Genomic DNA, 16927 nt, shown 5'->3' with positions numbered 1-16927 from the left:
AGAAAACTTACTTTATTTAACATGATAACTATTATGTACAGCTCCAGTAGTTCCTTATTGGGTCTTCTCTAGTTGGTGCTAACTGGCTAACTCTATTTATACAAAGGCACATGAACTGTGTCAAGTGTCCCCCGCCCCTTATCAGGGGAGCTCCTACTCTGCAAGATCCATGGGGTAATGAACCGTGCCTACCATGTGAGACCCATGGGGGTTATAACATTCCTCCCCCCCAAAGAATCCTCCAAAGACCAAGGTAAAGGAGGGCATGGGACCCTCTTGACTTTTTGCTGGGCACTGACAGCGTATATCTCGAGGGAGAATGGCACCTCAAGCACGAACCTTGCAGTGGCTGCAGATCCAGAGGCTGCGGATCCGAGGGCTCCCCATCAGAGGTTTCCTCTGTTTCCATCTCGGAGTCCAAGTCGGCAACTTCAGTCATCTCAGCATCCTGACACTCTTGCCGTCCCATGGAGGCCACAGATGTGGTTCTGAAAGAGGTTTCGGAAGGCACGGTTCAACCATGGCTTGATCAGACAGAAGGTTTCTGAGACAAGGAACTTTCCAATGAAGCGGTCTTCTGGACTGCAGATGGTCGAGGTGTTTTTTTCACAGTACAGCCTTGGGCTTCTACGTGGAAGGACACAGGTTCTGTTTGGCATAGGATAATGTCGGAGACCCACTGGGTATTATCGCCGAGGTTTTGAACACCGAGTCACTTGATACAAAATGCCTGGAAGGTTGATGTCTAGCGGGGAATTCCCCTTGCTGCTCCTGGTTCTGTCACACTTGGTTGTGTCACACAAAGGTGAGTATAAAGTCTCCAGCCCATCCGTAATCCCATCCTCATCGCCAGTTTTATAAGGGGTAACGAAAGGAGTCCGCACTGAGTTGGAGAGGAAAACAAAATGTTTTTATTTAATGTGTTAACTATTGTCATATGAGAGTACCTTAAGGAATTGGTGTTTATAAATGGGTGTGTATATAAATATCTGTAGTGAGAGTACCTTTAAGAAATGGGTGTTTATTACTGTAGTGATGTCAGAGAGTGGGTGGAACTGGGCTGTCTGTCAGCTTTTTACTTTTGCTTTAGGCTTTTTGCTGCAAGGTGGGTTTGGTTTCATTATAGTTTTGGAGAAGCTGCAATCACAGCAGGGTGTGTGTGAATCTCTGCAAGCCTATGGATGTCCATTTGCTGAATTCAACATGGTAACTGTTCTCAGTAGTGAAATTAAACCTTAGGTACTTCTGTTAAAGTTTTTGTTTTTAAGTCTTATGGATGTTAAAAGGAAAGCTTTAAGGATTTTGTAGGGCTGTAGTCTTTGGGGGTTTGTATTTGAATTGATGGTTGCTAAGATGTTCACTGTATGTTTTAAAAAGGTTAACTTGAGTTCATAGAATAAACATTGTTTTGCTTTAAAAAAAATACTTTTCCATTTCTGCTGTACCACACCTGTAGACTGGGTCATGTGCTCCCCATACCACAATCTGTTAAAAGTTGTGGGTCAGGTGAACTCCATGATACACTTTGGGGTTCTCTGAGCCCTGGCCCATAACACTATTATGTACAGCTCCAGAAGTTCCCTGCTGGGTCTTCACCAGTCAGTACCTGACTGGCCAACTCTATTTATGCAAAGGCACATAAAATGTGTTACTGGTTCCCCACCCCCTTATTGGGTGAGGTCATATTCTGCAAGCGCCACAGAATAGTGGATCACCCCTATGCCATGAGACCCGTGCAAGTTATAACATCAACCATTCCTAATTGCCTTGGGAAAATGGTGCTGAGCCATCTTATTGAAGCACTACAGTCTTTGTGCTGTAGGTATACTTACTGTGCTGTTAGGGAGGAAGTTGATGGTCTTTGACCCATTGACAGTGAAGGAATGGCAATATAGTTCTAAGTCAACACCGTGTGCAACTTGGACAGGAACTTGCTGGTCGGGGTGTTCTCAGACATCTGCAGCCTTGTTCTCCTTGACGATAGGGGTCATAGGTTTGGAAGGAGCTGTTGAATTTCTGCCGTGCATCTTGTAGATGGTACATACTACTGCCACTGTGCAGTGGTGTTGGAGAGGGTGAATGTTAAAGATATAGATGTGTGCCAATCCAGCTGGCTGCTTTGCCCTCTTGCACAATGTCTAGCCTTTTGTACTGGAATTCCCTTGAGATGAAGGCAACCATTCCATGAGATGATTTAATTATTTTTGTGCCTGTCTATTAGCATTTAGTGATTTCTTTGCATGGGCCTTGTCACCAACAAGGTGATCGAGAGCTGCTGAAATCACTGCCTCCTTTCCCCGTTGTCCCTAATCAGTGAACTTTGAAGAAAAATATTTGTGTGTGTGTATAAATATGAATAGCCATCAGCAAATTTGGGTAAGTTTAGGAAAAAAAAGGTGATTGCTTCTTACTTCAGCACTTAGCCCTAAAACTAATGGTATGGCACCCACTCAGACAATCACAAACTTAACACACTCGAGAAAAAATTGCTTTGACAAGAAAAAATACATCATGTGATTGTCTTCCTTTGGTGAGGGTATGTTACAGGCCTGAATGGAAGATTTCCTTTATTTTTGAAATGGTGGGCAAGATCTTCTGGCTGTTCACACTAGCGGGATCTGCTGGTCCTGCTAGCAGCGCATCCCCGCAGAACCATTCCCGGCGGCATGGGATGGATTCAATGGGAAATCCCATTGACAGCGATGGGACTGGAAGATGCTGCAGCTGGCTAATAGCGAGTCACCTCCCGCCACCGAGAAAGACCCGCGGGAAAGCCAAAGAATCTCACCAGGGCGAATTCAACAACCAAAGTCAGAAGTCAAAGTTATTTAAGGACTACCTGTGGCTCATGAAGTCAGTTTCTTGTAGTCCCATTACCAGACTCAGCTTAGACACTTTCGGCAATGATATTGTCACAGGCCTTTCTGCTGCACCGCCCATTATCCTTCTCATAGAATTTACAGTGCAGAAGGAAGCCATTCAGCCCATCGAGTCTGTACCTGCCCTTGGAAAGAGCACCCTTCCCAAGCCCACACCTCCATCCTATCCCGGAACCCAGTAACCCCGCCTAATCTTTTGATCACTAAGGGCAATTTAGCCCGGCCAATCCATCTACCCAGCACATCCTTGGACTGTGTGAGGAAACCAGAGCACCCGGAGGAAACCCACGCAAACAAGGGGAGAACATGCAGACTTGGCACAGACAGTGACCCAAGCCAGGAATCGAACCTGGGACCCTGACGCTGTGAAGCAACTGTGCTAACCACTTGCCACCGTGCCCCCATGGCTGTGTATTCACAACATTCTGGCCCTCATCATCAGCATCATCTTCCCCTTCCTCATTGCCCGAGGAGACATTTTGGTCCTCCATCTCTCCCTTCTTCATTCCTCCATCTCTCCCTCTCTCCATTCGTCCTTTACTGAGCGAGGTTATTCAGGGCACTGCATTCTAATGCTGAAGTGCTCCATCTGAGTGGCCCAAACAATAGAAGTTCACTTTCATAGAAACATAGAAAATAGGAGCAGGAGGAGGCCATTCGGCCCTTCAAACCTGCTCCGCCATTCATTATGATCATGGCTGATCATCTAACTCACTAGCCTAATCCCATTTTCCCCCCTATCCTTTGATCCCCTTTGCCCTAAGTGCATTATCAGCTGATTCTTGAAAATATAAATGGCGGGATTCTCCATCCCACTACACCCATTTACTCGTGTGGCGTCCCCCCGCCAGCAGCCAGCCAATGGGATTTCCTAATGTGGGCACCCCACGGCATCTGGAAATCTGCGGCCGTGAGTGCGCTGCTGGCGAAACGGAGGATCCCGCTAACGGAGAATCCAGCCCAAAATGTTTGGTCTCATCTATTTCCTGTGGTAACGAATTCCACAGGCTCGCTGGCCACTCTCTGGGTGAAGAAATGTCTCCTAATCTCTGTCCTAAATGGTCCACCCCATATACTCAGACTGTGACCTCTGTTTCTGGACACGCCCACCATCGGGAACATCCTTCCTGCATCTACCCTCTCTATGCTCTGTTAGAATTTTGTAGGTTTCTACGAGATCCCCACTGATTCTTCTGAACTTTCAAAAGGTCAATCGTCTGCTCAGTGGTGGCCCTTGTTAAGGATCTCTCTTTACTCAGTGGCACTTTTCAGATTTCAAACTGGTTTCATCAGCCCTATCTTCTGAGGGTATCCCTTGTCTCCAATGAACCAGCCCTGCAACTGACGAGGTGGAACAAACATTTGTGGCACTTGGGAATCATTGAGAATGTCGGCTTTGTGAGAGCTCCCTGGATAGCATGCACAAACCTGAAGGATTTGTTTGATGTGATCACACACCAGCTGAACATTCAGTGAGTGCAAATTTTTCCTGTTAATGAATTAACCTCCCAGGGAGCTCTTAGTACCACATGTGTGCACTTCTGGGAATCCTGCGATTGCAGCAAAATCCAGTGCTCTGGTCTTATGGCTCTTGGGATCCAAACGGAGTTTCACAACATCTTGTGCTCTTTAGAAGAGGGCATCTGTCACCTCCCAGGTGCTTGGCATACTGTGATATCCCACACAGGTCCCCAGTAAAGCCCTGGAAGGAGCCATTGGCAAAGAGGTTCATGACTGCTGCAATGTTTAATGCATGGGATTTCCTCCCAGTCTTTTTGGCTGCAGGACTTTATTGAGCAGCCGGCATATGTTATTAACCACATCCTGGGGATATCCTGAGGCACCTCCGAATTGCATCTCACTAATCCACACGTAGCTGCAGAACCTGCAATATATCTATGTGCCAATTTTCGCAGTCACACTGGCCCCTGGTTGCCTGCGCCTTGTGCTTCTGAAGGCTCCGTTGCCACCTCTTGCTGCTCTGGTCATTGCCCTGAGTCACCCTGAATTGGTTCCTCCTCAGCTAGTGAGTGGCCAGTGGAAAGGAAGGGTGCCATTATTAGGAAGGCCTGAGGAGACATTCCTCAATCCTACATTAATTTACTATCCCCTGAAATGTTAGTTATCTCCTGGGGAAACCAGCCCTTTAATTGTGAGCATTAGGAAAGAGGCCACCCTTTAAAAAGTGGGTGGCACAGTGGCACAGTGGTCAACCCTGGACATCAGCAACCCTGTCCTTTAGACCCATTTCTCTCCCATGCTCAATGCCCAGAAAGCCTCTTCCCCACCCAGCAACATCACACATGCATCCATGATTAGGTTACCCTCCTATCATACCCTGGAAAGTCTGACTTAATTGCCCAAACACCTGCCCTTCCTGCACAGCTGACCTTGTACTTTTACCTGGCCCGATCTCCACCCTGCGTCTATTGACCCTTTCCCAATTGACACTATTCTACCTCCCTAGATCACCCTCCACACATCTTGGACAACCGTTACCCAAACTCAATTATAGCCATAGAGGAACATTCCTGAGAGAAAGCAAGGTTTAGTCGCTACTCACTCCAAGACGCTGACTACCTCATCTATACCATTTATAAACAGCGATAAATCTGAAGCATTATTCGTGCTTGCAGATAACTTTATTGGGAGAGGAAACCTATTCTGGTGGGTTGGCCTTTTCATGAGCATACATGATATGCAAATATGCTTCCTGACATTTGGGATCGGGAAGCTCAACCGGCCTTTTAAATAAAGCGAAAGAGGGGATAGTAGAAAGCACAAATGTTGGTGATGGATGGAGGGCATGAGAGATGAAACAACTAAAGATTTCATGGTGTAAAGTTAAAGGGAGTGGAAATGGCATGAGTAAATAAACAAAAGGGGTCTCCAGAGGAGGTGCGAGTGCCACATAGCTACTATCTAAAAGTCTAAAAAGAGAGAGAAACGAGGGAAACATGAAACAAAATGGGGACAAAGCTATGTGACGGTTCCTCTGTCACAGCAGCTGGTCAATGGGGTTTCCCATTGTGGGCACCCCCACATCATTGGGAAATCCGCTGGCGTGACTGTGCTGCCGGTTTATTGTAGTACCCTGTCAGATCCCTCACAGCATCATAACCATCTTCAAGATCCCAATGCTCTGTTCTACCAGTATTTCAGTAGTAATATGAGCATCACTGAACTTTTTCTCTGAAGAGTTTTGTGGCCACTGCAAGTGCATCATCGGTCAGGTCCTTTGTGAATGCCCTTTCTCACCATGGAGCTAACCATGGATCCTCTGAGGTCTTTCAAGGATGTCAGGGATTCGTGAGTTACTCAATATTTATAAATCATGGTAGCTTTCTGGAAATCTTGCACACCTGCATTGTTTGCTTTGTGGTCGCGTATCAGCTGAACATTGAGTGAGAGTAATTCTTTCCTGGTTATATATTGGAGTACCTGTAGCACATGAGTGCAGTCAATGGCACCCTGCACCTGTGGGAATCTGACCATCTCTGGAAAGCCAGTGCTCTGGCCTTCTGGCTCTCATGGTCTCTGGCGAAGTGCACGTCAGCCTTCACAGCATGTTTCTGTCACCTCCTGTATGTATTTGTGCATTGAGGTTTGTGAGATCCCGCACTGGCCCCCTTTGGAGCCCTGGAAGGAGCTACTTGGGTAAATGTTCGATGCTATGGTGAGTTTCAGAGTTACTGGCAATGGATGGCTTCCCTGTCCCAGTGGCACACATTCCTGGAGAATATAGCAAATGTGAGTTACCAGATCCTTTGACATTTGCAGGCAGCGGTGACACTGTCTCTCACTCACATCTGCAGATAAGACTTGCAAAGTCTGTACACCCTCCGTGTCAAGATCCCACTATGCACCATGGGTTAGATTCTTCTCTCCCCAACGCCGAAATCTCGTTCAGCGACGGGACGGAGAATCCGTTTTGGCACCAAAATTGGGAGTGGCGCCAGTTTTTATCTTTTCTGTAACTCGTTAGTTAACTGTTGTTGTAGGAGTTAAAAAAGCTTTGTTATTCCGATAACAACGTACCTGTTTCCCAACAACAGTGGAAGATACATAATCTCAAAAATAATTAATTTGCATTTATTTCCCCTGTGACACCTATTCTTGAAGTTCTCAGAATCCTTTTCACTCTCAGAATAATCTCATTTACATGACAATAGCTCAGAGCAATGTCAGTGTCATGTATATTTAATTTAGATGGCTGTTTTCCTTTTAAGGCCAGGATTGTATGTATAATTCCCTAATGAAATATATTAATGAAACATGTCAATCCCAATAACCTCAAATTGAATAATTAAACTTTGTGTTCACAATTGTTGGTGTTTCCGCATTTCAGTAATTTGATGTATATTTTAGTGAGTCTAGTGAGGTAACTAAGGGAGGAATTTTATCAACTTAACCTTGCTCAAACAACAGGACCATTTCTGGGTCAGGAACCTATTGAGTTTTTTAGTGGGCTTTGTTTCAGCTTTTTTCCAGGGATGCCAGGCAGGATGACATTCCCAAACAAAAGTGTTTCCATCCTTGGGATCCTGGCAGGGTCCACTGGCAGTCAGTGAGGTATTAAAAATAACAGCAGGAAGAAGAACCATAGAATTCCGACAAGTGCAGAAGGAGGCCATTCGAATAATTGAATCTGCACCTGTAGCCACCTGGGTTGGCCACTTCCCGACTTTAAAATGGAGATTCGCTAAGAATGCAGGGAAATTCAGCCAAGGACAGGAAAACAAGCAGGTGCAAAGTTTCCTGTATATTAGAACTTGCAGAACCCAGACAGACTCGAAACCAAAAACCATCTGCATAGTAATGAGCGATCCCCGGGAACAATTGAAACAGTTAAGATAATCGAGGCCAAACCAGACTCCTCGGCGCCAGCGGGAGCCAAGACAAAGGAAGGCCAACGGACACTTAGGAACCACCCAGCGATCAGGGAACAGCTCCAGTATTGGAGAAATCGATCCAAATGATCAGAACTTGGAACCAGGTACGGGGTCCGTCCAAAAGGGCGCGAAGCCCCTGGGGACTATAAAGTAGAGTCCCCAAGTTCAACTTGTTCTTCTTGGCAGCTCTTAAAGAACTCTTGACTGTGACTCTCAACTCGGAGAGACTTGCCTAGCAGCTGCACCAACCAAGTAAGTGTCCAGTCAACGCACGCTACGAGATAGGCGCTCCTAACCATTAGTCCATACCAGCTGGAAGCCAGCAGACTCAGGATCGAACGAGAAGCCAATTGTTCCCCTGACCTAGTGGGTCCCTTTTCCAAAGCTAAGTATTGGCCTGTTAGTGTTGGAAATAGCCTAGTGAATAGTATTTTATGCATGAGTAGCGATTGACTGTGTATATAATAAATATGTTTTGATTTGAACCTTACTAACTGGTGTATTGAATTATTGATCAGCACTTGAACTTGAACCTCATGGTGGTATCATAAAGATACCTGGCGACTCTAGAGCAAGGTTATAAAACAGAGCAATTAAGTGTAAAGCACACTTAGCAAAACGAGCAACACACCGACCCCCTGAAAGGGCGCCCGACCTGGGCCCACTCCCCCGCAACCCTGTAACCCCACCTAATGTACACATCCTTGGACACTAGGGGCGAGTTTGGCATGGCCAATCCATCTAATTGGCACAGTTTTGTATTACGGGAGGAAACTGCAGCACCCGGAGGAAACCCAAGCACACACGGGGAGAACGTGCAGACTCCACACAGACGGTCACCGAAGGCTGGAATTGAATCCAGCTCCCTGGCTCTGTGAGGCAGAAGTGCTAATCGCTGTGCCACCATGCGACCGCATAGAGGCAAGATATGGGAACGCTGTATCCACCATCCCGTTTCACAGACAGATACCGGGTGGTCATGTTGAAATGTTGAATTCAGTGAGGACAAGCAGAGAGATCCTCTTTCTTACTGGGGTTGTGGTGGGGCTGGAGGGAAGGGAGGTGGGGGGGGGGGGGGGGGTGGGTGGGGGGGGGGGGTGGGGGGGGGGGTGAGGGGTGGGTATGGATGAAGAAGGAGGGGAAAGCCAATCATTATCATGAAGCAGGCGTGGCTGCTAATAGCAAAGGCAGTGATCAGCAGAAGTGTGGCACCAAGGAGCTGAACCCAGAACTGCCAGCAATTCAATGGCCTGCAAGCTGAGTGTTCTACAACTCACAGGTGGTAGCCATCAACTCTCTCACCTCGCTGCCGTTCTTTTGTGCATCACTCCTCTTACCCACACACTTTCCCCTCGAGCCTCACCCTCAAATTTCCATCTCAGCACATTTCACTTATCATCTTATTCCATCTCATACCTCGCAGTCGCCCTCCTCAAATATTCACCCCCAATCCACAGCAATCAGTCCACTTCTCGCCTTCATAACTGCTGCATGAGAAGGGAGCTCACAATTGCAGAGGGAGTAGTGATCTCTGTATATGTTGTAGTGATCTCTGTATATGTTAATACATGATTAGTTAATGTGCAGTCAGTACAGTCAGATGATCACGAGACGGCAACACTAACAGAAACTATATAAGGAGTTTCCCGCTCTTTCTTAGTGTTAGTGTGTAGCTCGACAGGAGACGTGACCAGCTCAGAGTGCAGTACATTATATTAATTGTTAGTTTAATCTAATCTTAGTTAATTCTATTACTAGTCAAAGTATTATAGATATAGATATAGAGAAATACAGCACAGAACAGGCCCTTCGGCCCACAATGATGTGCCTAACCTTTGTCCTAGGTTAATCATAGAATTTTGGATACTAAGGGCAATTTATCATGGCCAATCCACCCAACATGCACATCTTTGGACTGTGGGAGGAAACCGGAGTACCCGGAGGAAACCCACGCACACACGGGGAGGATGTGCAGACTCCACACAGAGCTGTGAAGCAATTGTGCTGTCCACAATGCTACCATGCTGCCCTTAAGAAGAAATTAATCTACACTCCATTATTCTACCCTAATCCATGTACCTATCCAATAACCGCTTGAAGGTCCCTAACGTTTCCGACTCAACTACTTCCACAGGCAGTGCATTCTGTGCCCCCACTACTCTCTGGGTAAAGAACCTACCTCTGACATCCCCCCTATATCTTCCACCATTTACCTTAAATTTATGTCCCCTTGTAATGGTTTGTTCCACCCGGGGAAAAAGTCTCTGACTGTATTAAAGTAAAAGAACTCACAAGTATATTAATTTGTTACTCAATAAATAATTTGTCACCAACTGAAAGACTTTGACTGTTTATCATCAAGTTAAATACAACTCGGCAAGGCAACTGAGTAATATATATATATGACATCTCTGTAATATAACAGAGAGAAGCAGAGAACTGGGGATGGGCCTGCTACCCTGACTGTGATGGAGGGGAAATCCCTGGAGATCAACGTTGTAGCACTAGTCTTATCTATCAATGATGGAAAGATGGAATGGCCCAGAAACAGTTTTAGACATCACACTTCTGCCTGCCACTTAATTGTCACTCGCATTGAATTGATGTTATCAATACATTAAATGTCTTGATCTGCAATAAACTAACTGGGAACCCTATTTCATTTACTTTCACCACTAACTCATGCCCTTTATCTCCTACTGAGCAGCACGGTGGTTAGCACTGCTGCTTCAAAGCTCCAGGGTCCCAGGTTCGATTCCCGGCTTGGGTCACTGTCTGTGCGGAGTCTGCATGTTCTCTTTGTGTCTGCGTGGGTTACCTCCGGGAGCTCCGGTTTCCTCCCACAGTCCAAAGACATGCAGGTTAGGTGGATTGGCCATGCTAATTTGCCCTTCGTGTCCAAAAAGGTTGGGTGGGGTTGCTGGGTTATGAGTATGGGGCAGAGGTGTGGGCTTAAGTGGAGTGTTGTTTCCAAGGGGCGGTGCAGACTTGATGGGCCGAATGGCCTCTTTTTGCACTGTAAGTTCTATGTCTATGTCTGAGTCTAATGCTGCAATGCTCGTGCCAGCAAAAGAGACGGGGGAGAAACATGAGGAGGACTCAGAGACAGTCCAATACTCTGAGGATGCACCCTCACCTAATCCCTGCGCACCCTTGACCAGCTTCCCAGTGGTATAGGGTAGCACATAATAAGGAACGCATCACATAAGCGGGGCAACTGCTGAACAGAAGGACAGCAGTGGAGAGTCACTGTCAATGGGTGCAGGACACCACAAGCTTTGTTTAACTGATCAAAGATGCTGAGCCTCAGAGATAGCCAGTGAAAAGGACACTTGTGGAGCAGAAGTGTGTTGCTTCTGTCAGCCTTTCCAGAGGCAGTATGCCCCATGCACATACACTGGAGGAATCTATCACCATTATGAGTGCCACGATGCCTCAGGCATTTGAACAGATGCCTACCTCCATTAAAAGACTGGCCATATTAGCTCCTGGAGAATCAGATGCAACAGGTCTGGACACTCTGGCTGCCAGTTTTCAGAGGATCAGAGAAAGCCTCTTTTTGAATACCTCACTGAGATGCAGCCAAGTGTTTTCCCACTCGTTTCCATCAGGGGAGTTCAGGTGGACCATGAGAGGGAGGATGAAAGATGGGAACATGGAAGGGGGGGCAGTTCACAGGACGTCTCAACTTTTTCATCCCTTCCCCACCCCCTCAAGGAGAGGCCCACATGCTGCCTCCTACTCTGATGACCATGTCTGCCCTGCACAAGTGCCGTTCACATAGTCTCTGGCATTTCCCTCAAAACCCCAAAGCATTTCCGCCACAAGCACTTTAGTTGAGCAGGCTGTCTCTAGTTGTGCTGAAGCATGTATGTGTGTGTGTGTGTGTGTGTGTGTGTGTGTGGGGTGGGGGGGGGGGGGGGGGGGGGCGGTAGCATCAAAGAGATTAACTATGCAAATTGAGTTTATTTTTTGAAAGAGCAAGTGAAGAAAGTTTTTAAATGTCTTCCCTTCTTCAATGCAGAATTCCGATCGCTCAGTGGACATGAGGTTTGATCGGAATTTCACAGCCAGAATGAAGTAAATATGGACTGCATGCTTGTGGTACAGTGATTTATGACCATGGAAATGTCTTGTGCTTGGGATTGCGGATGTGCTTGATGTGTTCAAGGTTCCAGTTTCATTGGCTTTAGGCTTGTGTGTGCCTAAATGCTGTCTCTATGAGGCCAGTGTGGATTTCTCTGGCAGCCAAATGTGCTGCTGCAGTCACCCTAACCACATTGTGTTCCTCTTCCTCCAGTTCCTCAGCCTCCTCCCTCTTCTGGTCCTCCGCCTCATCGGAAGGTGACAAGCAGTCTGTAGTTCACTCCACAGCAGGTCACCATCAGTGCTAAGTGATACAGGCAGCACAGTAGCACAGTGGTTATCACTACTGCCTGACAGCAGCAGGTACCCAGGTTCAATTCCTTGGTTGACTGTGGAGTTTGCACTCTCTCCCACTGTCTGCATGAGCTTCCTCCGGGCCTTACGGTTTCCTCCCACTTTCCAAAGATATGCAGGTTAGGTGGATTGGCCGTGCTAAATTGCCCCGTGGTGTCCAGAGATGTATTGGTTGGGTGCGGTTGCAGGGATAGGGCAGAGCAGTGGGATTAGGTTGGGTGCTCTTTCGGAGGGTAGATACAGACTCGATGGGCAGAATTACCTCCTTCTTCACTGTAGGGATTCTATGATTGACACCCCAGAGTTCCCACTCCCCCAACCCCAAATCAGTCAAGGCATCTGAATCTAATTTTCAGCAAGCCCATGGTTGTGGTGATGTAGCTCCTGTTGTACCTCACATTGGCATCATTTACTGGCTTCCGAACAGCTTCATTTACCAGGTCCTCAGAGGGGGGATCATCGCCAAGGAACCACTTGCTGACTCTGTGCGGAGGTGAAAACACCTGTGAGAGACTAAACTGGTGCATGATGCAGAAGTCACAGCAGCTTCCAAAAGCTTGCGCATTCACGCATAACAAACTTACAGTGGTCATAAATGAACCGCACATTAAGCGAGTGGAGTCCCTTCTGGTTGAACAACATTCGAGGATGACCTGATGATCAACCAGGGGTTGGATTCACACACTGGGCTAAATAGCTGGCTTGTAATGCAGTACAAGGCAGCAGTGCGGGTTCAATTCCCGCACCAGCTTCCCCAAACAGGTGCAGGAATGTGGCTACTGGGGGCTTTTCACTGCAACTTCATTGAAGCCTACTTGTGACAATAAGTGATTATTATTATGATGATGCCTCAACTTTGCCTGAACTGAAGAAATCCAGCAAGCTCAGCAACAGCAAGACAGAACTCTGGTGACTGGCCTCATCAGTGTCAAGCCGACCTTGGCAAACGTGAGCATGTATGAACTGGGAGATGGATTTTGGGCTGCAGATTATGAAATCCTGTAGATATCTTCAGCTGATGCCTGTAATAAGCTGGAGGCAAAATAATTCTGGGCTGTCCTGACCTTAATGGCCACTGGCAATGTGTGCCCGCCTGGCTCTCTCAGATGTATGTCCTGTTCCAAGGCGCTGAAAGTGTCAGCAATGAGTTGAAATGAGAGCATTCAAGCCCTGGGGCATCGTTGTTCAGGCATGTCAAGAAAGCCCATCTTCTGTTTGTACATGCTGTCCTCCAGTCCCTCTTTGGAGGTGATATAATAGCTGCATCTCTAGCTCCCATTCTACAGCAAAGGCTGACAGCAGAAATGCTTTCAGCAAGATAAGGTACATGTTAAATGGGCGGCACAGTGGTACAGCGGTTAGTACTGCTGCCTCACAGCGCCAGAGATCCGGGTGCGATTCTGACCTTGAGTGACTGTGTGTCGTTTGCACTTTCTTCCTGTGTCTGCGGGGCTTTCCTCCGGGTGCTCTGGCTTCTCCTCAGAGTCCAACAATGTGAATTGGCTATGCTAAATTGCACCTAGGTAGGATTATGGGGATTCGGAGGGGATTGGATCTAGGTAGGGTGCTCATTCGGAGGGTCAGTGCAGACCCGATGGGCTGAATGGCCTCCTTCTGCACTATAGGGATTCTATGATTCTATGATAAACATATGACTCCCAAAGGTTTGTACTTATCCTTTATATCAGGAAAATCACAGTCTCAAGGCAACTATCTATCCCATAGGTCTGGATGTAGTTGTTCTGTTTCTCTATTTAAAAGCTTTCCCGTATGTAATTTCTTTGATCAGTGATTTCCCACGGTGCTTTCACCCTGTGTTCCACACAGTTCAGGACTTTAATGCCCTGGATGTTTTTTTTAAATTTTTCCAATTAAGGGGCTATTTTGAATGGCCTACCCTTCACACCTTTGGGTTTTGGGGGCTGAGACCCATGCAGACACAGGGTGAACCTGCAAACTCCACACTGACAGTGACCAGAGGCCAGGATCGAACCCGGGTCCTCGATGCCGTGAGGCAGTAGTGGTTTCCTGGCTGTTAAAGTCAGAATTAAAATTAAATTGTTGTTTCATGGGTATTTACGATATTTGACCCAGCATCTTCAAAGGGATGTCCTGCTTGCTTGTGAACATGTTCCTTCAAAATTCAGAACAAAGAGCTGGGATAACTCGGATTCCTCACAGGCTATGACTTTTTGGGGCTTTAATTTTCCACATGTATTTGAGTCTGTCCCCTTCCTCATGATAAAATTCTGCCCTAAGTTTCATTGTACCCATCACATTGGCATCTGTTCTGCACCAGATCAAATGATTGTTCAAATTACCCAATATTAATACTGCTGTGTGAAAATCAGTTCAAGATCTTTCCGTCCTTATAAAAGGTTAAGAGCATTCTCCTGTTATTTCTGCAATCAATCTTGATTTTATGATGCGACTATTATCTTCCCTGTTTTTTTGCGGAAGCTGTCAGGCTTTCTGACATACGTCAAGTATCTTGTACCCGGGGGCATGCTTTCTAATAGACGTGATGCATTTTCACAGTTGCACGCTGTCTGTGTTCTCAAAGATGTGTTATCATAAGCAGAGAATTTATCTCCTTCTGCTGATTCTGATGGTGGCTCAGCTGAACCTGGGAAGGAAGGATGCACTGCAGATCTTATTGGCCAGTCATCCACTTGTACAACTCTCATATATTATTCTTTGATGCGTGATCAGTGCCTTCGAAACGAGGGGCTTTTCAGCTGTGGGTCTGCCAGTGTCGTTGGGAATGTTCCAAGGAATTTGTCAAAGTTACAATCAAAAATAGTCCCACACTGAAACATTGTGGTCATAGAAACTCTACAATGCAGAAGGAAGCCATTCAGCCCATCGGGTCTGCACCAACCCTTTGAAAGGCCCACTCAGGCCCACTCCCCCACCCTATCCCTGTAACTCCATCTAACCTTTGAACACTAATTTGGCATGACCTATGTAAAGGTGAACTTTGAGCACCAGCATTCATCTGCACCCTAATTCCTATGATTGTGGCCCAATAGCCTGATTTATTTTCATTAGCGTGGCTGATGGCAGAATAGCCTAAGAAAGGGTTTGTCTTCCAGCTCCCTAAAAGGCCATTCAGTGAACAAAACGAACAAGCATCAAATAGCAATGGTATTAAATAATATATCGCACTATGAGTAACTCTGTGTTACCTTGCACATCAAATTTACCTGAATTGACTGAGCATACATTGATGGCCCTGTCCACAATTCAGAAATCAATGCCAATCAGAATGACATACTATGACATGTTCAAAAGGATATGAGGAGATGCGAATGCATACTTTATTCAGTTGCTTTCCCTTGTGACCACATAATACATGTAAAGAAGTGATGCAAGATTTGTGAAGACACTTAGGATACTTTAAAGTTACTCAGAATAAAACAAGACAAAAAAAATCAAATATCAAACGGCAACATGGATTCCTCAAACTGTTTACCAATATGTCTGATTTATCTGGAAACCATCTTGAATTAGGCAGTCCTGGAATGCAGGCCCAGCCTGACTAATAATAATACTCTTTATTGTCACAAGTAGGCTTACATTAACACTGCAATGAAGTTATTGTGAAAAGCCCCAAGTTGCCACACTCTGGCGCCTGTTTGGGTAACAGGGAGAATTCAGAATGTCCAATTCACCTAACAAGCACGTCTTTCGGGACCTGTGGGAGGAAACCGGAGCACCCGGAGGAAACCCACGCAGACACGGGGAGAACTTGCAGACTCTGCACAGACATAACCCAAGTCGGGAATCGAACCTGGGGCCCTGGCGCTGTGAAGCAACAGTGCTACCCAGTGTGCTACCGTGCCGACTACTGGCAATTAGATAGAGTAATGGGGCCATATGAGGCACCTTCTTCATCGCATTTCTGCTTTATTGAAAGTGTCTGCTATTCACAACAGCTAAGCGATTGCACCAGCACCCAGTCAAACTCAAAGACACCAGTCTAGGGCAGCACGGTGGCACAGTGGGTTAGCCCTGATGCCTCACGGCGCCAAGGTCCCAGGATCAATCCCGGCTCTGGGTCACTGTCCGTGTGGAGTTTGCACATTCTCCCCGTGTTTGTGGGTTTCACCCCCACAACCCAAAGATGTGCAGGGTAGGTGGATTGGCCACGCTAAATTGCCCCTTAATTGGAAAAATTTAGTGGGTACTCTAAAATTATTTTTTTTTAAAAGATACCAGCCTGTGGTCTATGTCAGTGCCTGCTATCTATCAGTCACTCTATTATGGGGTTTATAGTGAAATTGTTAGGATCCATTATTCATTTCTTTTACAGGGCACTTCACAGCATGAAAGCCAGATAGAAATTGATGCAAGATAAGGAAAGAGGCAATAGGGTAGGTGAACAAAACCTTGGTCAATGAGGTGGGTTTTAAGCAGTATCTTCAAGGAAAGATGTGGAGAAGCAGAATTCCAGAGATGAGAATCTAGGTGGACGAAGGCACAGCTGCCAACAGTGGATGAAGGGAGTAGGATATACAGTAGGCCAGAATTGGAGGAATACAGATTTCTGAAACTTATCTGAGGGACAAGGACTAGTCCCCTTCTCTCCAGGACCATCCACAAAAGTACCCAACTCTGAGTTCAAGTCAGAGACTTTAGACAGTTCCGTGTATCTTACCTGAATAGTTTTCCATGAGATGTTAAACAGTAAAATCCTAGTCTAACGCCTCGGCA

This window comes from Scyliorhinus canicula, chromosome 14, assembly GCF_902713615.1.
Source record: "Scyliorhinus canicula chromosome 14, sScyCan1.1, whole genome shotgun sequence".
NCBI classification, from domain to species: Eukaryota; Metazoa; Chordata; class Chondrichthyes; order Carcharhiniformes; family Scyliorhinidae; genus Scyliorhinus; species Scyliorhinus canicula.
Note: the sequence above shows the minus strand (reverse complement) of the source record.